This window comes from Salvelinus sp. IW2-2015, linkage group LG2, assembly GCF_002910315.2.
Source record: "Salvelinus sp. IW2-2015 linkage group LG2, ASM291031v2, whole genome shotgun sequence".
NCBI classification, from domain to species: domain Eukaryota; kingdom Metazoa; phylum Chordata; class Actinopteri; order Salmoniformes; family Salmonidae; genus Salvelinus; species Salvelinus sp. IW2-2015.
Window position 1 is genome coordinate 33,288,083 of NC_036839.1, and position 25,517 is coordinate 33,313,599.

At 40.8% G+C, this 25,517-nt stretch overlaps 1 long non-coding RNA gene across 1 annotated transcript in view; it reads left to right on the top strand.

Moving 5' to 3' along the window:
- The first annotated feature begins 1,915 nt into the window (after positions 1-1,915).
- The window catches only part of LOC111978494 (uncharacterized), a 28,513-nt gene continuing 4,911 nt past the window's right edge, over positions 1,916-25,517 (top strand). The window contains exons 1-2 of the long non-coding RNA XR_011481450.1: positions 1,916-2,101; positions 23,188-25,285. This is a non-coding gene — a long non-coding RNA (uncharacterized lncRNA). The remainder of the gene's footprint in view (positions 2,102-23,187; positions 25,286-25,517) is intronic.

The window sequence follows — 25,517 nt, forward strand, 5'->3', positions numbered from 1 at the left end:
AGTAATGCACCATTGACGTTGGATGCCAACCCCTGGTAAATCCCATCTAAGACAACGTCTCTACTTTGGGGCGCATGCAGCGTTGCCACGTTCGTGGTTTTCCTGCATTGGGCTTCTTTGACAACGATGTTGCGGGTGAAAATGTATTGGCCGCGGGTTTTTGGGCTATTTATAAATTGTACCGCGGCTGCCATGGCATTTCTCTTAAAAAATATACATATCACTTACCGCTAACTGAGGCAGGCTGTTGCTGAGTGAGTGCGTGAGCGGTGGGGAAGGCGGGTGTGTTGAGAGAGCACTACAGTTCTTGGCTGAGTCATGTGAGCAAGAGGAGAGCTGCACGCGTTCACGTTGTGACAACTTCTTACCAGTTGTAGGTAGGCTATTTAGATTGTCATTATGGAGACACCTATTTCCAACTCTTTTTCCATAAAACATAGCAATACGCTAGAACTGAAACACATCAATAAATAATGTAAACAAAACACTGGAAAACGACTTTGGGCGCATTATATAAATTCGCTCGGAGGGGGTTTAAAGTGCATTCTCTATGACTGCTTAAAGAAAACGGTATCAAGCGAAGTGCTTTATGCATGCTCAGGTCTTGGTTCTCAGGGGTTGCCCGAGTGAGTTTGAAATGGAAGTAATGGAACTCCCTCGCGTAGTTCATTTTATGAGGAAAAGTAATTTGTAAAAATATACATTTGCCTCTGTTAGCCATCAAGTAAGCTATTAATGAATATGCCATTGTAGGCAACCATTTGATACAATAAATATGTTGAAATTAAGATATCACTGGAGTCATTGCGAATCAAATTGTGCCATTTGTGTAGCCTACCTGGAGCTGGTGAACAAATGTAATAAATAGCCTATGACTTCAGTTTGTTGTTGTAGCCATGTGTTATTATTAACAAATTAAATTGACGGTAACAGTAGTCAGATTAGGCTACGGGTAGACTACAACAAATTCCCCCCAAAATAACCACTGACTGTTGTTGACAAGCATATTCAGTTCATATACATATTATTAATATTCAGTGATTTAAATTATGACCCCTGTTGCAGCAGGCTATTTGGGAAACAAGCATTTTTTATTGCAAAATTCATTAATAAATGTGTCTGTTAATTTGAACTAATCAAGATGCTAAATCGTTCACTTTATATCTTGCCTACATCTTGTCTAGGCTACTGTAAACTATCTGAAATTAGATGTAGGCCTATCAGGGGCTATAGGCTACCTGTAGCCTATGCCTATTGGAATGACCAGTCAATCTCGAAAATGGGCCATTTATAACGGTTTGTAGGCTGGCACATAGCAGCACAATTGCCAGAAAATAGACTAACATTCGTTTTTTATGTTCATCCAAGTGTTTCTTGCTCAGAGATTGAGATCCTCAGTCCAACTTTCATCACTCAAACTTTACATTTATAAACCTGGTTCGAGCCCTTAATGCTGATTGGCTGAAAGCCTTGGTATACATTTTACTGTTCTAATTACAGTGGTAACCAGTTTATAATAGCAATAAGGCCCCCCGGGGATATGTGGTATATGGCCAATATACCATGACTAACGGCTGAATCCAGGCACTCCACATTGCATCCTGAGTAAAAAACAGCCCTTAGCCGTGGTATATTGGCCATATACCATACCCCTTATGCCATAATAAAGGAATTTGAATATGTGGCAAGAGAAAATATAATTTCCCCCTTTATAAACTCGCCAGATCATTTTCCATTAATGGATGTCGATTTAACTCGTTTGACTGCTATTATTATGTTTAAGCAATGTCATATAGCTTGCAATAATTATTATTTTGAAACCCGAATTTTGCTTCCAACGTCGTTACAAGTTACTATATTATTCCTTCTTAATTGTCTCGGTAACGTTATGGGAAAAGGGTTTATTGTATAGATATGGCAACTCCTCTCTTGCTGTTATACATTTTTGGGGGGCTAGTTTTAGGCCTTTTAGGTGGGTTTTGAGTGGTCAGTGGGCTAGAAATTGCAGCTTGATCTGGCAACCCTGGGCGCATGCTATCCTCGATTTATCTCAGGGCACAACAGTGGCGCTAGCTATATCGTTTCAAGCTCTACTCCTCCGGTAAGAACGTCATAGACGTTTATTCCAATTTTACGGTTAATTAGTCAACGTTGCAACACGTGCTTAGGTGTTAGCTATATGACCACGGGCTCCCTTGAGTCGCTGTGTTAAGAAGTCAACATTTGTTTATCTCCTTTTCTGGCCTGCCGTGGGAGGTTACTATATTACCAAATATTTGCAACTAACCCTCATTGTTCTATCTGTGACATTGCCCTGCTCTCGCATTGTTTCGCTCGCTCTCTAATGGCGGACGTGAGGCAGTGCTGCTTGCTGACGGAAGGGAGTGGTGGTGGGGGTGTTATTTTAGCCCTTTGTTGAAAAGGTTCAGTTACCCCCTCAGGTTTGTATTAGCGTTGTAAAAAAAATACTTATACTTAGAATAAATATGAGTTTTTTTGGTCTGTCAGCTATTTTATTGACTCAAACAGGTCAGGTGGTAGATATGTAACTAACAGTATAGCCGAAGTGGGAACACCAAGCGGATGCGTCACATTTATACATCCAGTGAAAGATCTGTCTCATTGTTCTATCTGTGGTATAGCACCCCCCCCCCCCCCCACTTCTCTTCAGAAAATGGGCGTGACTTGAACGTTTTCAAATTTTAAGAAAATGGCGGAAAATATGCTGACCAAGTCCGACGAGAGCGGATACAAATTCAATGCTTAAACAAATTACGAGAGCGGATACAAATTTATTGTTTAAACTAATTATGACAAATGTTAAGAACATGTTGTGCAATGTAATGACTTTTCATATAGGTTACGTTACACGTTATGTTGGCTGACAATTTGTCAGCTCCTTACGAACTGATTAGCAGTACAGCAGTATGTAATGTAAACTCACCCCATTCCGTACAAATGTGCGCAACCGCAACATTCAAACGAGGCTACAAAGAAAACTAATGGGACTGTAGCGACTGTGTTGACTTCAAAATCGGGGGTGTGAACTAGGTCTCTATTCAAGCGTTGATCGACATGGTAATGGCTCTATAATATTGGAGAAAAGTTGAAAAAACGGACCCTCCGTTACATCGTGATGTCTCATGTCGTAACGTACAGCACGCATAAAGCAACTATTTCTGTCTTACAATCTCTCCACCTGGTGTAGCACTTCTCTCATCGTTTAAAAACAAGAAATGGACAGTGACAGGGGTAAGGGGGGATACCGAGACATTTTTTGCGTCATCATTGCATGCAATCATCATTCTCAAAGCCGTTGTTTACTTCTAAGATCACTTTAGCACTGCCCTAAAAACCCGATTCAAATTCGACACAAACCTTCAAATAGGTATGTAATGACACATTATATAAACTCTTTATAGTGTTTTATTCACATTTTAGAGGCGATAAGGTGATAAGTTGGACAGATCGAGTGAAAAAAAGCAATCTCTCCTCACTATCACACATTAGTTTCGCTTCCCCACCCGCCATTTTTAAAAAGACCCGACGGGGCTCATTGCCTGCTTGAATTATGCAGAAACGGGCAGCCTTTAGGACATGTAATTGATTCTGTTGGAAAGGGGAGAAATTGTGCTTTACAATGGTATTGACATTGCAGTTGATCTGGAAGTATTACGTTTTTGGGGCGCTAAAATAAGGGCAATTGTACGGACCAAGGCGATGTACGAGTTTACGTTACCGGTGTTAGCTCGTTACCTAACGTTAGTTGGCTACTAATACATCGAACTTGCCAGGCAGTATATTAACTATAATCTAACTGACCAACGTTTATTGACTTGATTATTCACGACATTCTTAGCTAAGTGGTATAGTCGAGCTGCGTTCTCAATGGACATTGTTAATTCTGGCTGTCTACTCCGATTTCAGAGCACTCTCGTCTGAGTGTGCCAGAGCGCAGAATAACTGATGCATTTACGAGGGCGAGTAACACGGAACCTAAACCGGCCCGCTCGCGCTATCGTGCATACATTTATTTCGTCCCCCTAAACCAAACGCGAGCACGACACGCAGGTTAAAATATCAAAACAAACTCCGAACCAATGACATTAATTTGGGGACAGGTCGAAAAGCACTAAACCTGTATGGCAATTTAGCTAGCTAGCTTGCTGTTGCTAGCTAATTTGTCCTGGGATATAAACATTGAGTTGTGCAGTTCAGGTAAAATAACAAGGTCCTCTACTCCGACAAATTAATCCACACATAAAACGGCCAACCGAATCGTTTCTAGTCATCTCTCCTCCTTTCAGGCTTTTTCATCGTTGAACTTATATGGTGATTGCATCTAAACTTTCATAGTATTACCACGACTACCAGCAAAACAGTTCGTCTTTCAATCACCCACGTGGGTATAACCAATGAGGAGATGGCACGTGGGTACCTGCTTCTATAAACCAATGAGGAGATGGGAGAGGCAGGACTTGCAGCGCGATCTGCGTCAGAAATAGGAATGAGTTCTATTTTAGCCCTTGGTGTCGCAGACGCTCGTTGGCGCAATAATTGAATAACATGGATTTCTACATTTATTTTGCGACGCTCGCGCACGCGACGTGTCCGGTCTGGTCAGAATGTGAAATGGTCAGAGTGAGCTGTTCTCTCAATTGTGTCTGGAAATAGCTAGCAAGCTAGCCAACGTTAGCTTGGGTGCTTTTATTTTATTTCACCTTTATTTAACCAGGTAGGCCAGTTGAGAACAAGTTCTCATTTACAACTGCGACCTGGCCAAGTTAAAGCAAAGCAGTGCGACAAAAACAACTACACAGAGTTACACATGGGATAAACAAACTTACAGCCAATAACACAATAGAAAATATGTATACAGTGTGTGCAAATGAGGTAAGGCAATAAATAGGCCATAGTGGCGAAATAATTACAATTTAGCAATTAACACTGGAGTGATAGATGTGTGGATGAGGATATGCAAGTAGAAATACTGGTGTGCAAAAGAGCAGAAAAAACAACAAATATGGGGATGAGGTAGGTCGTTGTTTGGACTATTTACAGCTGCAGCGATCGGTAAACTGCTCTGACAGACGATGCTTGAAGTTTAGKGAGGGAGATATAAGTCTCCAACTTCAGTGATATTTGCAATTCGTTCCAGTCATTGGCAGCAGAGAACTGGAAGGAAAGGCAGCCAAAGTAGGTGTTGGCTTTGGGGATGACCAGTGAAATATATCTGCTGGAGCGCGTGCTACGGGTGGGGCTTGACTCCGGTTGTGAGGTCAGAACGCTCGGATCAACTCTACTCCTCGGCCAGATCGTCAAATGACACGCTCTAAGAGCGAAACGCTCTGAATTTACGAACGGACAATCTGACAAAGTTCTGGATTTACGAAGCCCAGAGCGCACTCTGGCACTCCTGATTGAATTTACAAAATGTCTAGCTAGTCATTTGTTATGTCAACAAGCTAGCAGGAGGTTGCATAGCAACAACCTCAACTTCTGGTAGACAGGCGAAGGATACCATTTGTTTACAGTATACTAAAATGAACTAATAGTATGTAGTATATACTCATTAGGAAGTAGTTCAGACTGTTAGTATGGGTATTTGAACACAGCTTTGATATTCTGGATTTCCCCCTGATTGTCTGTGATTAAAATGTGGGTCAAAATAAAATAAAAAGTATTATCTGAGTTATTCGGGAATGAAGGACACTGTCTACCCACAGAGTTTCTAAATCCAGAGGCGCAACATCGCCAGACTTCCAGGAACGCTTGCGAAACAGACCAAGCAAGCCAGGGGTTGGGGTTTGAGAAGTGAACAATTCTTCCTTTAATTGTTAATTTTTTCAATCTAAAGGCAAAACCTAGATTTGAGCCAGTGTCTTAAAGATGCACTATGCAGAAATCACTCTGCCATTTTCTGGTTGGTATAATTCTAATAGTTCACCTAATGTCAGTTTGTGACAAAACAAGCAAGTATAGTGTAGAGAATCATTGTACCATCTAAACCACTGAAATATATTTTCCATGACCAAAAACATTACTTTCAGCTGTTTTGAAACTGCTGTACAAAACTGAAAGTAAAAGATGCAAAAATTCAAATAAAATTTTATTGGACACATACACAAGAAGGGAAAGCATAGAAATAACGCACATAGAACAGATCTACCACTTCTTAAAGTTGCTTTCCATGACCATGACAGCTCTGTAACTCACATGTATATGTACACTTGTTTGGGTTGCCCAAAAAGTTACATATTGCAGCTTTAAGTAGTTGAACATGTTATTACTCCAACCTCATGAGTGACAAATCAACACGTTTTAATTTTCGTCAAAAATAACTTTAAATCGAACGAGTGCCTTTGATTTGACGGCCTGCACATGCACAGTTCGACGCGAGACGACCTTTAGACCCGATTAACAGTTTCTGAGCATGAGCTTAGCTAGCCAACTTCGCCATGACATCGTTATCAGGGATTTCTATTGGAGAAGCAGTTTCTGCCTATCTTCATACTGTACTGTCCTTGGTCTACTGGTGTTCTTGCTAGCTAGCTACTTGTGTCGCTCCCGCCTGCTGTGCTAGCATAGTTTCCTTCTCTAACGCCTGCCGAACACCTGCCTTCACTGCTGTTAATAGAACTGTTCATTACCGCCACCTACTGTACTGGAGCAACCCCGCCTCCAGCCTGTGTCCTAGCTTAAAAATTATTGCAGTAATGCCCACATCCAGTAATGCACCGAATTGAGTGTCTTCTTGGTGTAACAGAGGAAGAGGCAAAGCAAGAGGGTTAACTCCACCCAAAAATACTGCTATAAGCAGACCAAGTGGGGATTTTTTGTATGGATGTCTATGAGAGAGTGTCGAATTTGGTCAACATAAAATTGAATTGTTAATTTGCTACGTGAGGCTTATTTTTTTTAACCTTTATTTAACTAGCCAAGTCAATTTAAGAACAAATTCTTATTTTCAATGACAGCCTAGGAACAGTGGGTTAACTGCCTTTGCGCACATSTATTCCTATTGTTAAAGTGGTCAGTCGACTATCTTGTCAGTATCATCTTTGAGTGTAGTCTCTCCGGGTAACTTTCCAATTAAACGTTTGCGTTACACAGGTATCACAAAAACAACCGTTTTCAGATTGTTGTGAAAACAAGGAATGTTTACTGAATAATAATGGTGGGTTTTTGCCTCAGAGCACTGTTGTTTTTTCTTCTAGCCTGTCACATTGATATTTGAAGCAACATGGAGGATAGAAACGTGAATAATGCTTTATTCTCTAGATTAGAACATCACATGGGTCACAAATAATTGAGAATAATTGATGATTTAATTTATGATTATTAGCAGCAGGATAATAGCAACAGGACCAGGAGTAGGAATAGAACTGAACCACGTTTAGTGGTCCTCAAGTTAGCTCACTGATCCCATCTACCCCGCTCCTTTGTTCTCGAGAGCTGTTTATCGGGTAGCTATGAAATATATTTGTCATCAGTCTATTATCCACCTAAAGTTTTGGACCCTTTGCTCTTACGTTTTTTTAATACAAATGATCGCTCAGGGCGGGTTGATATCATTATCCGGTTGCCTTGAGAGTTGATGAGTTGTGGAATTGAGGTTCTACTCAGTTTGTCTACTCAAGGGCATGGCCTGATATATACTTTTCTGTACCGCAGCCTCTGAGTGACATGGAGAATAAATTGAGCAACGATACATGACCGTCATGCTTGCACCATTGCTACAGAGAAAACAGCTTGTTTCTAGCTCAAACCATTCAAATGTTATGACCCATATTAACAGCATTATGTTTGTTTTTCTGATCGCGTATTGCCAGGACTGCATTTTACATTCATAAACCATGTCGCGGGCCATTCGCAAGCCGCAAACCTTGTTCAGTCATGTTACGGTGTTATCTAGCGAGCAAATGTTCCGCACTTGAAATGACAGAGACAACTCCAGTCAATCTTTGTTTGGCCAACTTTATATAGGGCTATGTTCAATACAAAATTATATTTTGTAGTATAGTTTTTCAATTATAGCAATGGCTGAATGACTGATCTCTTGCATGTCCTCACTCTCAACTTGACGTTCTTAAAGAGATCGTGTACAATTTCAACAGTAATACATCTCAAAAGGGCTACTAAATCAAATACAATTTTATTGGTTGTGTACACATATTTCGCAGATTTTATTGCAGGTGCAGCGAAATGCTTATGTTTCTAGCTCCAACAGTGCAGTAATGCCTAACAAAACACACAAATCCCCCCCAAAATAAAAATGTATGAATATCAGAAAGAATATCAKATTCTGGAATATATACAATATGTTCAGAAAGTATTCAGAGCCCTTTACTTTTTCCACATTTTGTTACGTTACAACCTTATTCTAAAATGGATTTTTAAAAACATTTTAGCACATTTATTAAAAATAGAAAATAGAAATATGAAATTTACATAAGTATTCAGACCCTTTACTCAGTACTTTGTTGAAGCACCTTTCACAGCGATTACAGCCTCTAGTCTTCTTGTGTATGACGCTACAAGCTTGGCACACCTGTATTTGGGGAGTTACTCACATTCTTCCCTGCAGATCCTCTCAATCTCTGTCAGGTTGGATGGGGAGCGTCGCTTCACAGATATTTTCAGGTCYCTCCAGAGATGTTCGATCGGGTTCAAGTCCGGGCTCTGGCTGGGCCACACAAGGACATTCAGAGACTTGTCCCCGAAGCCAATATTGCATTATCTTGGCTGTGTGCTTAGGGTGGTTGTCCTGTTGGAAGGTGAACCTTCGACCCAGTCTGAGGTCCTGAGTGCTCTGGAACAGGTTTTCATCAAGGATCTCTCTGTACTTTTCTCTGTTCATCTTTCCCTCAAACCTAACTAGTTTCCAGCGTTGCTTTGGCTGTATGCTTGAGGTCATTGATCAGTTGGAACGTAAATATTTTCCCCAGTCTAAGGTCGTTTGCACTCTGAAGCAGGTTCTCTTCAAGGATTTGCCTGTATTTGACTCCATTCATTGTTCTCTCTATCCTTACCAGTCTCCCAGTCCCTGCCTCTGAAAAGCATCGCCATAGCATGATGCTGCCACCACCATGCTTCACCGTAGGGATGGCGTTAGATGGGTGATGAGCTTCCTCCAGACATAGCGCTTTGCATTCAGGCCAGAGGGGCGGGAGGTAGCCTAGTGGTTAGAGTGTTGGGCCAGTAACCAAAATGTTCCTAGAATCCCTGAGATGACAAGGTAAAAATCTGTCGTTCTGCCCCTGAACAAGGCAGTTAACCCACTGTTCCTAGGCCATCATTGTAAATAAGAATTTGTTCTTAACTTCATAATAGTCCCTATATTGTGCACAATTAGCTGTCCTCCCTCTCCTATGAGCTATCTTCTGTAACAATATACATAGCACATATATCATTCCATCCATAACACAATAGTCACTACTCCTAATGCACTTCTACAGTTATAAACATACTAAAACATTCTCAAATCAATTAGTCAATATACATCAATCCCTCCTCTGGAACAATGATCACTCTCATGTTCCACGAAACCTAAAAACGTATTGACTTAACAGGGAAGAGAGAAAAAGTACATGTTTAATCATTTCACACCACACCACCAGAACCGTCCATCCGTTACGTTCTATGCCCATGTGATGCTGGTCTCCATGCCCGTCTCCTTCATTCTCATCCTTTGGTGTTAACGCAAGACACAGACTATGAGGCTTGTATGCAACTAATTGTACCGTATCATCCAGCAATCTATATGTATTGATGCGATTTAACATACAAATTCTGATGACATGGTAAAACAAAAAAAACTTCATGTTTGAACCAAGCTATCATCCAGTGAGTTCTGATAACCTCCCTGTTGGAGGACACTTAACAATAAGGTTTATATAGCCTCCCTAGGCCCAATACATTTCGAGTAGTTCGAGCAACTCTCTCTCGCTGTATCCGAGTCGCAACTAAAACATTTTATAAATTATCCAACCCAAATTTAGAATGACAGTCCTTAGTGCTTTACTTTGAGTCTATCACTCGAACTCAAGCTTCCAGGCACTTTTTCTGATTCAGGAGATCCAGACAAGCATGGACTATATGACAAATTATTACATTCCCAATTTTCTTTATAACATTACTGTTACACCATGCTGTTACTGTTGAAACCATTTTCAAAATTAGTTCATACTCCCTTTATTTTACTGGCGACCTCTCGAAAGAGTTACCAGATCAGGGAGTTAGCACCCTAACCCATGGGGGTATCCCAACAATCCAGTAGACGCAATCTGGTGAAATTTGTATCGAAACAAAAGTGAATTCAGTAATACACATATCACAATCCATTTGGAGTAACCGTCAACCATTATTAACATATTTTCCCTTCTATATGCAGACTGAACAAAATACATTTCTGTATTTACCCAAAGACCAGGGCTCCAAGGAACTGGTAATTTCCCATTCGAACACATGATTCATATCGTGATTCAAAAACAACATGTTACATCAAAAAAATAAATAATTGAATACCAATCAACTTAGAATTACAACACTTGATAAGGGAATAATGGTATCTCATAAAGTATTAGTAAAATATAATAGAGACTGGTGTTTCTCATTCATTGTATAATTAAATCCCACCTGTTTCGATCATTTCTAGTGAGATTGATCAGGCCTCACCAGAAAGTCAGGATACAGGGCATTCGAAACCATTAAATATTTCCTCTCCCATTTCTTTCTCTGTCCTTCAGACACCATTTAATTTTTTTTCAAACATTTCCATCATTCTGCATACCAATTTAAAACCAAATTGAAAAGACCCCACACAAAATAAATACATTTACATTTACATTACATTTAAGTCATTTAGCAGACGCTCTTATCCAGAGCGACTTACAGTTATCCAGAGCGACTCACAGTTGAAGTGTACCTATGATCAAAATTGCAGACCTCTACATGCTTTGTAAGTAGGAAAACCTGCAAAATCGGCAGTGTATCAAATACTTGTTCTCCCCACTGTAGGTCCTGGATGTCAGAATGCTTGGCCCCAGTGATGTAATGGGCCGTGCGCACTACCCTCTGTAGCGCCTTACAGTCAGATGCCTTACAGTTGCCATACCAGGYGGTGATGCAACTGGTCAGGATGCTCTTCGATGGCGCAGCTGTAGAACTTTTTGAGGATCTGGGGACCCATGCCAAATCTTTTCAGTCTCCTGAGGGGGAAAAGGTGTTGTCGTGCCCTCTTCACGACTATCTTGGTATGTTTGGACCATGATAGTTCGTTGGTGATGTGGACACCTAGGAACTTAAAACTCTCTTCCCGCTCCACTTCAGCCCCGTCGATGTTAACGGGGGCCTGTTCGACCCTCCTTTTCCTATAGTCCACGATCAGCTCCTTTGTCTTACTCACATTGAGGGAGAGGTTTTTGTACTGGCACCACACTGCCAGGTCACTGACCTCCTCCCTATAGGCTGTCTCATCGTTGTCCGTGATCAGGCCTACCGCTGTTGTGTCGTCAGCAAACTTAATGATGGTGTTGGAGTCGTGCTTGGCCACGTAATCGTGGGTGAACAGGGAGCACGGGGGGGACTAAGCACGCACGCCTGAGGGGCCCCAGTGTTGAGGATCAGCGTGGCAGATGTGTTGTTGCCTACCCTTACCACCTTGGGGCGGCCCGTCAGTAGGATAGTCTCGTTGGTAGGATAGTCTTAATCGTAGATCGTCCAGTTTTGTTTTTTCCAATGACTGCACGTTGGCCAATAATACGGAGGGAAGTGGTGGTTTACCTACTCGTCAGTGAATTCTTACAATGCACCCCACCCTCCTCCCCCTTTTCCTCTGTCTATTCTTCACGCTGATGACGGGGATTTGGGCCTTGTCTTGACAAAGCAGTATATCCTTCGCGTCAGACTCATTAAAGAAAAAATCTTCATCCAGTTTGAGATGAGTAATCGCTGTTTTGATGTCCAGAAGCTCTTTTCGGTCATAAGAGACAGTAGGAGCAACATTATGTACAAAATGAGTTACAAACAATGCGAAAATAGAAACAAAATACCGCAGTTGGTTAGGATCTTTACCCAATACATTTAATGTGTTCCCTCAGGCCACTACTCCACTATCACATATTTACAATACAACATACATGTGTATGTGTGTGTAGAGTGCGTGTCTTATCATGTGTTTGTTCGTGTCTCTCCACATAAGGTGTAATTTTATCAGTTTTTWAAAATCTGATTCTAGTGCTTGCATCAGTTACCTGATGTGGAACAGAGTTCCATGTAGCCATGGCTCTATGTAGTCCTGTACGCCTCCCATAGTCTGTTCTTGACTTGGGGATTGTGAAGAGACCTTTGGTGGCATGTCTTGTGGGGTATGCATGGGTGTCCGAGCTGTGTGCTAGTAGTTTAAACGGACACCTGTTGACATGCTGAATGCACCACTTCTTACAAAAGCAAGTAATGATGAAGTCAATCTCTCCTCCACTTTTTGCTATGAGATATTTACATGCATATTATTAATGTTAGCTCCCCGTGTACATTTAAGGGCCAGTCGTGCAGCCCTTTTCTGAGCCAATTGTAATTTTCCTAATTCCCCCTTTGTGGCACCTGACCACACGACTGAACAGTAGTCCAGGTAAGACAAAACTAGAGTCTGTAGGACCTGCCTTGTTGTTAAAAAAGCAGAGCAGAACTTTATTATGGACAGACTTCTCCCCATCATAGCTACTGTAGTATCAAACCCCGCCCTGTGCAACTGGGTCCTGGACTTCCTGACGGGCCACCCCCAGGTGGTGAACGTCGTCAACAAAACAAAGTGGAATTCAGGAAACAGCAGAGGGAGCACGCCCCTATCCACATCGACGGGACCGCAGTGGAGAAGGTGGAAAGCTTCAAGTTCCTCTGTGTACACATCACTGACGATCTGAAATGGTCCACCCACACAGACAGTGTGGTGAAGAAGGSGCAACACCTCAGGAAGAAGGCACAACACCTCAGGAGGCTGAAGAAAATTTGGTTTGGCCCCTAAAACCCTCACAAACATTTACAGATGCACAATTGAGTGCATCCTGTCAGGCTGTATCACCACCTGGTACAGCAACTCCACCACCCGCAACCGCAGGGCTCTCCAGAGGGTGGTGCGGTCTGCACAACGCATCACTGGGGGCAAGCTATTTTCCCTCCAGGACACCTACAGCACACAATGTCACAGGAAGACCAAAAAGATCATCAAGGACATCAACCACCCGAGCCACTGCCTGTTAATGCCGCTATCATCCAGAAGACGTGGTCAGTACAGGTGCATCAAAGCTGGGACCGAGAGACTGAAAAACAGCTTCTATCTTAAGGCCATCAGACTGTTAAATAGCCATCACTAGCCGTCTTCCACCCGGTTACGCAACCCTGCACCTTAGAAGCTGCTGCCCTATATACAGTGCCTTGTAAAATGATTCATCCCCCTTGGCGTTTTTCCTATTTTGTTGCATTACAACCTGTAATTTAAAAATATTTTTATTTTTATTTCATGTAATGGACAATAGTCCAAATTGGTGAAGTGAAATTTCAAAAATAACTTGTTTCTAAAAAATAAAAAACGGAAAAGTGGTGCGTGCATATGTATTCACCCCCTTTGCTATGAAGCCCCAAAATAAGATCTGGTGCAACCAATTACCTTCAAAAGTCACATTATTAGTTAGATTGCTCACAGGTGGACTGTATTTAAGTGTCACATGATCTCAGTATATATACACCTGTTCTAAAAGGCCCCAGAGTCTGCAACACCACTAAGCAAAGGGCACCACCAAGCAAGTGGCACCATGAAGACCAAGGAGCTCTCCAAACAGGTCAGGACAAAGTTGTGGAGAAGTACAGATCAGGGTTGGGTTATAAAAAAATATCCAAAACTTTGAACATCCCACAGTGCACCATTAAATCCATTATTAAAAAAAAATGTAAGAATATGGCACCACAACAAACCTGCTAAGAGAGGGCCGCCCACCAAAACTCACAGACCATGCAAGGAGGGCATTAATAAGAGAGGCAACAAAGAGACCAAAGATAACCCTGAAGGAGCTGCAAAGCTCCACAGCGGAGATTGGAGTATCTGTCCATAGGACCACTTTAAGCCATACACTCCACAGAGCTGGGCTTTACGGAAGAGTGGCCAGAAAAAAAGCCATTGCTTAAAGAAAAAAATAAGCAAACACATTTGGTGTTCACCAAAAGGCATGTGGGAGACTCCTCAAACATATGGAAGAAGGTACTCTGGTCAGATGAGACTAAAATTTATATTTTTGGCCATCAAGGAAAACGCTATGTCTGGCGCAAACCCAACACCTCTCATCACTCCGAGAACACCATCCCCACAGTGAAGCATGGTGGTGGCAGCATCATGCTGTGGGGATGTTTTTCATCGGCAGGGACTGGGAAACTGTTCAGAATTGAAGGAATGATGGATGGTGCTAAATACAGGGAAATTCTTGAGGGGAACCTGTTTCAGTCTTTCAGAGATTTGAGACTGGGACGGAGGTTCACCTTCCAGCAGAACAATGACCCTAAGCACACTGCTAAAGCAACACTTGAGTGGTTTAAGGGGAAACATTTAAATGTCTTGGAATGGCCTAGTCAAAGCCCAGACCTCAATCCAATTGAGAATCTGTGGTATGATTTAAAGATTGCTGTACACCAGCGGAACCTATCCAACTTGAAGGAGCTGGAGCAGTTTTGCCTTGAAGAATGGGCAAAAATCCCAGTGGCTAGATGTGCCAAGCTTGTAGAGAAATATCCCAAGAGACTTGCAGCTGTAATTGCTGCAAAAGGTGTCTCATCTAGGTATTGACTTTGGGGGGGTGAATAGTTTTTTTGTCTTGTTTGTTTCACAATAAAAAATATTTTGCATCTTCAAAGTGGTAGGCATGTTGTGTAAATCAAATGATACAAACCCCCCAAAAAATCTATTTTAATTCCAGGTAAGGCAACAAAATAGGAAAAATGCCAAGGGGGGTGAATACTTTCGCAAGCCACATAGACTTGGATTTACTGGCCACTTTAATAATGGAACACTAGTCACTTTATTAATGTTTAAATAATGTTTACATACTGCTTTACTCATCTCATGTATATACTGTATTCTATTCTACTGTAATTTAGTCAATGCCACTCCAACATAGCTCAATCTAATATTTATATATTTCTTAATTCCATTCTTTTACTTTGATTTGTGTGTATTGTTGTGAATCATTTTTAGATACTACTGCACTGTTGGAACTAGAAACACAAGCATTTCGCTACACCCGCAATAACATCTGCTAAATATGTGTGTGTGACCAATACAATTTGATTTGATCGACATGTTTTGACCATCCAGGTTTACTCCAAGCAGTTTAGTCACCTCAACTTGCTCAATTTCCACATTATTTATTACAATATTTAGTTGAGGTTGATGGTTTAGTGAATGATTTGTCCCAAATACAATGCTTTTAGTTTTTGAAATATTTTAGGACTAACTTATTCCTTGCCATTCATTCTGAAACTAACTGCAGCTCTTAAGTGTTGCAGTGATTTCACTCACTATAGTAACTGACTTGTATAGTGTTGAGTCATCCGCATTAGAGGTCGACCGATTATGATTTTTCAACGCCGATACCGATTATTGGAGGACAAAAAAAGCCGATGCCGATTTGAAAAAACAAAAATTTATAAAAATATATGTATTTATATATATCATACACACATACACATTTTTGTAATAATGACAATTGCAACAATACTGAATGAACAATGAACACTTTTATTTTAAATTAATATAATACATAAATAAAATAAATGTAGTCTCAAATAACATGAGAACATATGTTAAAACGAACCACCAGCTTTCATGGGTCTTCAATATTCCCAGTTAAGAAGTTTTAGGTTGTAGTGCAGAAAGCAGAGCTTGTCTGCATGGTCCCCTGTCAGTCTGCTCCTCCGCGAAACACATACCTTATTTGAAGTAGATCAAGACATTCTCTATGGAAGACATGAATGGTAAAATAACRAAGGAACCCCTTTCAAGTTCAGCCGCAAGTTATTACAGGAATTATAACGCGCCGACTATTTCTCTCTAAACCATATACCTTTGACTAATCCGGAAACTATCACCTCGAAAACAAAACGTTTATTCCGTTCCATACTTTATCTAACGGGTGGCATCCATGAGTCTAAATATTCCTGTTACATTGCACAACCTTCAATGTTATGTCATAATTACGTAAAATTCTGGCAAATTAGTTCGCAAAGAGCCAGGCRGCCCAAACTGTTGCATATACCCTGACTCTGCGTGCAATGAACGCAAGAGAAATTACACAATTTCACCTGGTTAATATTGCCTGCTAACCTGGATTTCTTTTAGCTAAATATGCAGGTTTAAAAATATATACTTGTGTATTGATTTTAAGAAAGGCATTGATGTTTATGGTTAAGTACACATTGGAGCAATACCAGTCATTGATTGATTGTTTTTTATAAGATAAGTTTAATGCTAGCTAGCAACTTACCTTAGCTTACTGCATTCGCGTAACAGGCAGGCTCCTCGTGGAGTGCAATGTAATCAGGTGTTAGAGCATTGGACTAGTTAACTGTAAGGTTGCAAGATTGGATCCCCTGAGCTGACAAGGTTAAACATCTGGCAGAACATTCCTAGGCCGTCATTGAAAATAAGAATGTGTTCTTAACTGACTTGCCTAGTTAAATAAAGATTAAATAAAAGGTGTAAAAAAAAAAAATCGGCCCCCAAAAATACCGATTTCCGATTGTTATGAAAACTTCTAATCCGCATACATAGCTACACATTCGCTTTACTCAAGGCTAGTGGCATGTCATTAGTAAAAATTGAAAAAAGTAAGGGGCCTAGACAGCTGCCCTGGGGAATTCCTGATTTTTCCTGGATTCTTTTGGAGACGCTTCCGTTAAACACTCTCTGTGTTCTGTTAGACTAACTCTATATCCACAATATAGCAGGGGATGTAAAGCCATAACACATACGTTTTTCTATCAGCAGATTATGATCGATAATGTCAAAAGCCGCACTGAAGTCTAACAAAACAGCTCCCACAATCTTTTTATCATGAATTTCTCTCAGCCAATCAGCTGTAATTGTTGTAAGTGCTGTGCTTGTTGATTCTCCTACTCTATAAGCTTGCAGAAAGTCTGTTGTCAATTTGTTTACTGTAAAATTGTCACGTTCTGACCATAGTTCTTTTGTGTTTTCTTTGTTTTAGTGTTGGTCAGGACGTGAGCTGAGTGGGCATTCTATGTTGTGTGTCTAGTTTTCACGTTTCTATGTTTGGCCTGATATGGTTCTCAATCAGAGGCAGGTGTTAGTCATTGTCTCTGATTGGGAACCATATTTAGGTAGCCTGTTTTGTGTTGGGGTTTGTGGGTGGTTGTCTTCTGTCTTTGTGTCTATGCACCAGATAGGACTGTTTCGGTTTTTCATATTTGTTGTTTTTGTATTTTGTAGTGTTCACGTATTTTGTCATAATTAAAGTCATGATGAACACTAACCACGCTGCGCTTTGGTCCGATCCCTGCTACACCTCCTCTTCAGACGAAGAGGAGGAAATCTGCCGTTACAAAAATAGCATTGTATCTGGTCAAACACCATTTTTTGCAAAAGTTTACTAAGTGTTGGGAACAGGCTGATTGGTCGGCTATTTGAGCCAGTAAAGTGGGCTTTACTATTTTTGGGTAACGGAATTACATTTGCTTCCCTACAGGCCTGAGGGCACACACTTTCTAGTAGGCTTTGATGGAACATAGGGCAAATAGGAGTGGCAATATCATCTGCTATTTTCGTCCAAGTTGGAGGATTTTCCATCCAAGTTGTCAGACCCTGTGGCTTGTCATTGTTGATAGACAACAATCATTTAAAAAAAAAAAAATGATTTCACACTCACTTTATGAAATTCAAAATTACAATGCTTGTCTTTCATTATTTGGTCAGTTATACTTGGGATGTGTAGTGTCAGCGTTTGTTGCTGGCATGTCATGCCTAAATTTGCTAATCTTGCCAGTGAAAAAATCATTAAAGTAATTGGCAATATCAGTGCGTTTATTTTGATGAATGAGCCATCTGATTCAATTGAATGATGTAGCCAAGTTTGCCTTTTTTCCCAAATTTTCATTTAAGGTGCTCCAAAGCTTTTTACAATCATTCTTTGTCATTTATCTTTGTTTCATAGTGCAGTTTCTTCTTTTTATTCAGTTTAGTCACATGATTTCTCAATTTGCAGTGTGTTTGCCAATCGGTTGTGCAGCCAGACTTATTTGCCATTCCTTTTGCCTCATTCCTCTCAACCATACAATTTTTCAATTCATCATCAATCCACAGGGATTTAACAGTTTTTACAGTTATTTTCCTAATGGGTGCATGCTTATTAGTACGTGGAATAAGCAATTTCATAAATGTTTCAAGTGCAGCATCTGGTTACTCCTCATTACACCACAGACCAACAAATATTATTTACATCAACAACATAGGAATCACTACAAAACTTATTGTATGACCTCTTATATACTATATTAGGCCCAGCCTTTGGAACGTTGGTTTTCCTAGATATGGCTACTATATTGTGATCACTACATCTGATGGATTTGAATACTGCTTTAAAGCATATTTCTGCAGTATTTGTAAAGATGTGATCAATACATGTTGATGATTTCATTCCTGTGCTGTTTGTAACTACCCTGGTAGGTTGACTGAACCTGAACCAGGTTGCAGGCACTAGTTACAGTTTGAAACTTTCTCTTGAGTGGGCAGCCTGATGAAAGCCAGTCAATATTTAAATCACCCAGAATATATACCTCTCTGTTGACATCACATACAGTGCATTCGGAAAGTATTCAGACCCCTTGACTTTTTCCACATTTTGTTACGTTACAGCCTTATTCTAAAATTGATTTAATACATGTTTTCCCTCATCAATCTACACACAATACCCGATAATGACAAAGCGAAATCAGGTTTTTCGAAATTTGTGAAAATATCTTAAAAAACAAAATAGAAATACCTTATTTACATACAGAACCAGTCAAAAGTTTGGACACACCTAGTTTCTACATTATAGAATAACAGTGATGACATCATAACTATGAAATAACACATATGGAATCATGTAATAACCMAAAAAGTGTTAAACAAATCAAAATATATTTTATATTTGAGATTGTTCAATACTTTGCCTTGATGACAGCTTTGCACACGCTTGGCATTCTCTCAACCAGCTTCATGAGGTAGTCACCTGGAAGGCATTTTAAGGTGTGCCTTATTAGAAGTTAATTTGTGGAATTTCTTTCCTTCTTAATGCATTTGAGACAATCAGTTGTGTTGTGACAAGGTAGGGGTGGTATACAGAAGATGGCCCTATTTTGTAAAAGACCAAGTCCATATGGCAAGAACAGCTCAAAAAAGCAAAGAGAAACGACATGGTCAGTCAATCCGGGACTTTGAAAGTGTCTGAGAGTGAAGTCTGAAAAACCATCAAGAGTTTGAACTTTGAAAGTGTCTGAGAGTGAAGTCTGAAAAACCATCAAGAGTTTTGGTTCCATCCGCCGTGTCTTTGTGAAACACAGAGTAGGTGAACGGATGATCTCTGCATGTGTGGTTCCCACCGTGAAGTATGGAGGAGGAGGTGTGATGGTGCTTTGCTGTTTTGATGTCTTCACTATTATTCTACAATGTAGAAAATAGTAAAAATAAAGAAAAACCCCTTGAATGAGTAGGTGTGTCCAAACTTTTGACTTGTACTGTAAGTATTCAGACCCTTTGCTATGAGACTCAAAATTTAGATCAGGTCCATCCTGTTTCCATTGATCATCCTTGAGATGTTTATACAACTTGATTGGAGTCCACCTGTGGTAAATTCAATTAATTGGAAATGATTTGCAAAAGGCACACACCTGTCTATATAAGGTCCAACAGTTGACAGTGCATGTCAGAGCAGAAACCAAGCCATGAGGTCGAAGGAATTGTCCGTAGAGCACCGAGACAGGATTGTGTCGAGGCACAGATCTGAGGAAGGGTACCAAAAGATTTCTGCAGCATTGAAGTACCCCAAGAACACAGTGGCCTCCATCATTCTTAAATGGAAGACGTTTGGAACCACCAAGACTCTTCCTAGAGCAATCGGGGGAGAAGGGCCTTGGTCGGGGAGGTGACCAAGAACCCGATGGTCACTCTGACAGAGCTCCAGAGTTCCTCTTCCAGAAGGACACCCATCTCTGCAGCACTCCACCAATTAGGCCTTTATGGTAGAGTGGCCAGATGGAAGCCACCCCTCAGTAAAAAGCACATGACAGCCCACTTGGAGGCACCTAAAGGACTCTCAGACCATGAGAAACAAGATTCTCTGGTCTGATGAAACCAAGATTTAACTCTGCTTGAATACCAAGCAGAATGTTTGGATGAAACCTGGCACCATCCCTATATTGAAGCATGGTGGTGGCAGCATCATGCTGTGGGGATGTTTTTCAGCGGCAGGGACTGGGAGACTAGACAGGATCGAGGGGAATTGGAACGGAGCAAAGTACAGAGAGATCTTTGATGAAAACCTGCTCCAGAGCGCTCAGGACCTCACTGGGGCGAAGGTTCACCCTCCAACAGGATAACGACCCTAAGCACACAGCCAAGACAACGCAGGAGTGGCTTCGGGACAAGTCTCTGAATGTCCTTAAGTGGCACAGCCAGAGCCCGGACTTGAACCCGATCGAACATCTCTGGAGAGACCTGAAAATAGCTGTGCAGCGACGCTCCCCATCCAACCTGACAGAGCTTGAGAGGATCTGCAGAGAAGAATGGGAGAAACTCCCCAAATACAGGTGTGTCAAGCTTGTAGCGTCATACCCTAGAAGACACGAGGCTGTAATCGCTACCAAAGGTTCTTCAACAAAGTACTGAGTAAAGGGTCTGAATACTTATGTAAATGTAATATTTAAGTTTTTATTTTTAATATATTTGCAAAAAMCTGTTTTTGCTTTGTCATTATGGGGTATTGTGTATAGATTGATGAGTGGAGAAAACAATGTAATCAGTTTTAGAGTAAGGCTGTAACGTAACAGTATGTGAAAAAAGTCAAGGGGTCTGAATACTTTCCGATGCACTGTATATGTGATCGTATACAAATGTAAGCAAGGTGTAAAATGATTATGTTTTAGTCAAATATTATATCTGTTTGGGCTTATTGCAGTCAATTTGCAGTCTACAAATTATTTGTAATTATGTTCTGGCACCCTGACCATCCACTGATTTATTTATTTTTGCCCTGCATTAGGGGATCTACACACGGTGCTCAGAATGACAGAAATTACATTATGGTTATGATAATTCATCTTAACAGAACATGCAACTCCTGTAATGAAGCATTTGCCAAAATGCAATTTGCAGGAAAACACCATTCTAAACAGTGCACCTGATGAGTGTGGCTCCATATGTGACAGAGATTAAAATCTCAGTTAGAAACTTAGAAAGAATCTAAAGATGCAACAACTAGGATGGGTTGCTAATATACTGTACAAAAATTTAAACGCAACATGCAACATTTTCAACGATTTTACTGAGTTACAGTTCATATAAGGCAATCAGTCAATTGAAATAAATAAATTAGACCATAATCTATGGATTTCACATGACTGGGCAGGGGCGGTCTTGGGAGGGCATAGGCCCACCCACTTGGGAGCCAGGCCCAGCTAGTCAGAATTAGTTTTTCCCCACAAAAGGACCTTATTATAGACATAAATACTCCTCAGTTTCATCAGTTGTCCGTGTGGCTGGTCTCAGATGATCCCGCAGGTGAAGAAGCCGTATGTGGAGGTCCTGGGCTGGAGTGGTTACACGTGATCTGCGGTTGTGAGGCCGGTTGGGTGTACTGCCAAATTCTCTAAAATGATGTTGGAGGCAGCTTATTGTAGAGAAATTAACATTAAATTCTCTGGCAACAGCTCGGATGGACATTCCTGCAGTCTACATGCCAATTGCACACTCCCTCAAAACTTGAGACATCTGTGGCATTGTGTTGTGTGATGATAAAACTGCACATTTTAAAAACGCCTTTTATTGTCCTCAACACAAGGTGCACCTGTGTAATGATCATGCTGTTTAATCAGCTTCTTGATCTGCTACACCTGTCTGGTGGATGGATTAGTTTGGCAAAGGAGAAATGCTCACTAACAGGGATGTAAACAAATTTGTGCACTAAATTTGAGAGATAAGATTTTTGTGCGTATGGAAAATGTTGGGGATTTTTTTATTTCAGCTCATGAAACATGGGACATACACTTTACATGTTGTGTACATATTTTGTTCAGTACATGACTAGGATTGTGCCTTTTGGTTTCTGGACAATGAAAGAAAGTTGATATGAAAACCAATAGAACAGGAGAGAAATGCATGGTTTCAATGGCATATGAGGAAGTTTTTATGAAATCATTGCCTCCGTGTTGCTATGGTCAGATTTTGCCTAGGCTACATTGAAGCAATGTAAGAAATGCCTCATAAGTAAAACGTTCAGGTTTCATTAGTTAAGTATATGTTTTCAAAATGCATACTGCCTCCAGCTCACATTGCAAAGTGGTTGGTGACATGCTGATAGCCTACTGTTGCCTATGCATGGCAAATAGGAATAATAAAAATAGTAACTCTTTTTAATCGTGGCCATCAAAAATGTTTTTGAAATGCAATCCTATTGTTGCGCTATTATAAAAGCACATATTTCACTCCAGCAACAATGAGCTGGTGAGCTGCAGCTCTAGCGCTGTCTGACAAGTGGTATTATGCAAAAAATAGATACACATGCCCCAATTTAATTCCACAATATTTAGCAAATTGACCAATAAGCATGACTGTCAAATGTATTTACGATTGTCAGATTTGTCCATCAATTAATAAAAAGCATTATTTTGCAAAGGGATTTTTTTTCTTCTCCTGGTCAGTTTGGCCGGGGGAAAAAATAAATGACCGCAATTACCGGCTAACGGAAACCCTGAGCAGAGCTCATTTATGATTACTTTGTAATCAACCTGCTCGCCTAAACAGTGGTTGGCTATATTCCTATTTCTTCACATACGCACAGCTTGTACCTGGGATACTTCCATTCAACATTCTTACCATGTACTAGGCTTATGATGGGTTTCTCCTAACCTATGCTGTGTTTTGTGTAGGTGCAGATGGTAGCAGCCTAAACGATGGATGGGGAACACCAGGAAGAGAATCCTTTACACGAGAAAGGAAATCCTCTACACAATGAAGAGAAGACTTCAAGTGATGTGGAGAAGACTTTATATGACATGGAGAGAGCTTTATGTGACATAAAAAATAGTGCTGAAGAGAGCAGTTCAAGTGATGATAACAGTTCAGATGATGAGGTAGAAGAACAAAGACTGGATTCAAACCTCCCAAGTGGTTCAGATACTCTTCCATCTAATGCAGAAATCCCCTGCGATAGTGAATCTGAGCCATCCCCCCAAAAAGCCGCACAAGCTAAAAAACCTCGCCTCAAGAAGTTTGCGCCACGGAAAGGCACAAGGTCAAGCCTACGTTCCAGCACAAAATTGACAGTCAGTGCATGTGATACGACAGATGGTAAAAGAAAATTGGACAAAAAGCACTTCTGCCTGTATTGCAATGAACCACACCACAACATTGCAAGACATTTAGAAAGGATGCACGCAGAAGAAGCAGCTGTTGCTCATGCTATCAGCTTCCCAGAACTCTCCAAAATCAGGTCTCTCTTGTTTGACCAACTCCGTAACAAAGGCAACTATCAACACAACTTTGAAGTTCTTCAAAGTGGAGATGGGGAAATTGTGAGAAAGTGTAGACCATCTTACGATGGTGTTTCTGTGCGTGACTGCCTGCCCTGCCAACACTGCTTAGCTTTTTTCAACAAAATTGATTTATGGAAGCATGAGAGCTCATGTAATGCTAGAAAAGGACAAGATGAAACGAGGGGAGGAAAAAGAGTGAGGATCCAGGCTGCGTCCTCTCAACTTGTTCCATTGCCTGTCTATTCTACTGGAGGATGTGAAGAAATAATACACAATATGAATCAAGATGACATCTCATGCCACATCAAAAATGATCCCCTGATATGTAAATATGGCAATGCACTATCTGCAAAGCATGGTCATGCCAAGTCGCAGTTTACTTACATTGGTTCAAAAATGAGGGAATTGGCTAGATTTGTACTTGCTGTAAATGAGATGGACTGTGGTGTTCAATATCTGCATGAAGTATGTGTACCATCCAAATTCAAATTGGCCGTTCATGCTGCCAGGAAAATGAGTGGTCATGACCCTGCCTCCGACAGGTACAAGACCCCATCTCTTGCTTTAAAGATTGGCTATTCCTTGAAAAGAGCTACTGAAATAGCTTTTGGGGAGAGTCGTATGACAGAGGACCGTGAGGCAGAGGAACAAGCCAAAAGGTTCATTGAACTACTTGAAAACGATTGGAATAACTGTTTTTCYGGTCTATCCCTCAGCGCTGTCCCTCAGTGTGATGAAGTTGATGTGTCTTCACTAACTGAGGATTTGATCAAACTTCAGAAGTTTCTCAAGGTTGCAGAGGACACAGCGAAGAAAGAATTGCTGGAGAACCCCACCAACACTGTCTGGAAAAAGCTCAATGAAAYTCTTCTTGCWGAAATAGCTCTCTTCAACAGAAAAAGGACAGGGGAGGTTGCGAAAATGCTGTTGGAAACGTACACAAACAGRAAGAAAGCTCCAGCTAGTGCAGACATTTTCAATAACCTCTCAAGGCTGGAGCAGGAGCTTGGTGACGACAAATTAACCAGGTTGGAAATAGAAGGCAAAAATGGTAGGAAAATGCCAGTCCTACTMACGGAGAGGATGATCTCATCTCTTGAGATCCTTATTGCAAACAGAGACAAAGTTGGTGTGTCAAAGGACAACCCTTATGTCTTTGCACGTAGCCTGGATGCAGCAAGCTACATCAGAGGGTTTGACTGTCTGAGGAAGTGTGCACATGAGTGTGATGCAAAGAATCCTGAAAGTCTGATCCATGCGACARTGAGGAAAGAGGTTGCTATTCATTGCCAAATACTAAACTTGAATGAAAGTGAATTGGATCAGGTGGCAAAGTTATTGGGACATGACACCCAGGTCCATAAAGAGTACTACAGGCTCTCTGAAAACGCAGCACATCTAGCACAAATCAGCAAATTGCTGCTTGCAATGGATCAGGTTCCAGTGGTAATTCCAGGGCCATCTGAGGAAAGGGTTGTTTCTCCTACATATGGTGAGTATTAGTTGCTTTACAGGGTATTTGGAGAAAGATGTCCATTGTGTTTTAAGGGATTAAATGATCAATTCAGTGGAAAAATCTGTTGTTTTTGTGCCATTTACATGTTCACTAGACCTACATTTTTGAGAAGCTGGCAACTTATTACTCTATAGTGTTTGCTCTGTTCCTCTTCACAATATATGATAATGGCACATGTTCATGAATCCTTTTCTTCTGTTTATTCATT